The following is a 1,289-nucleotide window of genomic DNA, read 5'->3' on the forward strand; positions in this document are numbered from 1 at the left end:
TCCTCATCAGTTCTTAGCTGAATTCTTGCAAATCTGTGACACAGTCAAGACTAATGGGGTAGACCCTGAGGTCTATAGACTGATGCTATTCCCTTTTGCTGTAAGAGACAGAGCTAGAATATGGTTGGACTCACAACCTAAAGAAAGCCTGGACTCTTGGGAAAAGCTAGTCAATGCCTTCTTGGCAAAGTTCTTTCCACCACAAAGATGGAGTAAGCTTAGAGTGGAAGTCCAAACCTTCAGACAGAAGGATGGAAAATCCCTCTATGAAGCTTGGGAAAGATACAAACAATTGATCAGAAAATGTCCTTCTGACATGCTTTCTGAATGGAGCATCATAGGTATCTTCTATGATGGTCTCTCTGAACTGTCCAAGATGTCTTTGGATAGCTCTGCTGGAGGATCTCTTCATCTGAAGAAGACGCCTACAGAAGCTCAAGAGCTCATTGAAATGGTTGCAAATAACCAATTCATGTACACTTCTGAAAGGAATCCTGTGAACAATGGGACAAGTCAGAAGAAAGGAGTTCTTGAGATTGATACTCTGAATGCCATATTGGCTCAGAACAAGATATTGACTCAACAAGTCAATTTGATTTCTCAAAGTCTGTCTGGAGTGCAAAATGCACCTGGCAGTACTAAGGATGCTTCATCTGAGGAAGAAGCTTATGATCCTGAGAACCCTTCAATGGAAGAGGTGAATTACCTAGGAGAACCCTATGGAAACACCTATAATTATTCATGGAGAAATCACCCAAATTTCTCATGGAAGAATCAAGAGAGACCTCAACAGAGTCTCAATAACAATAATGGTGGAAGAAACAGGTTTAGCAATGGCAAACCTTTTCCATCATCTTCTCAGCAACAGATAGAGAATTCTAAGCAGAACCACTCTGACTTAGCAACCATGGTCTCTGATCTAATTAAAACCACTCAAAGTTTCATGAATGAAACAAGGTCCTCCATTAGAAATTTGGAGGCACAAGTGGGACAGCTGAGCAAGAAAGTTACTGAACTCCCTCCAAGTACTCTCCCAAGCAACACAGAAGAAAATCCAAAAGGAGAGTGCAAAGCCATCAATATGGCCGAATTTGGAGGGGAGGAAGAGGAAGTGAACGCCACTGAGGAAGATCTCAATGGGCGTGCACTGACCTCCAATGAGTTCCCTAATGAGGAACCATGGGAATCTGAGGCTCAAAATGAGACCATAGAGATTCCATTGGACTTACTTCTGCCTTTCATGAGCTCTGATGAGTATTCCTCCTCTGAAGAGGATGAGTATGTCACTG

At 42.4% G+C, this 1,289-nt stretch overlaps 1 non-coding gene across 1 annotated transcript; it reads right to left on the bottom strand.

Moving 5' to 3' along the window:
• Nucleotides 1-214: 214 nt before the first annotated feature.
• On the bottom strand, nucleotides 215-322 carry LOC130953242 (small nucleolar RNA R71). The gene has a single exon (XR_009075413.1). It is a non-coding gene; the product is annotated as a small nucleolar RNA R71 (small nucleolar RNA).
• Between the last annotated feature and the right edge of the window lie 967 nt (nucleotides 323-1,289).

Source organism: Arachis stenosperma, chromosome 9 (assembly GCF_014773155.1).
Source record: "Arachis stenosperma cultivar V10309 chromosome 9, arast.V10309.gnm1.PFL2, whole genome shotgun sequence".
NCBI classification, from domain to species: Eukaryota; Viridiplantae; Streptophyta; class Magnoliopsida; order Fabales; family Fabaceae; genus Arachis; species Arachis stenosperma.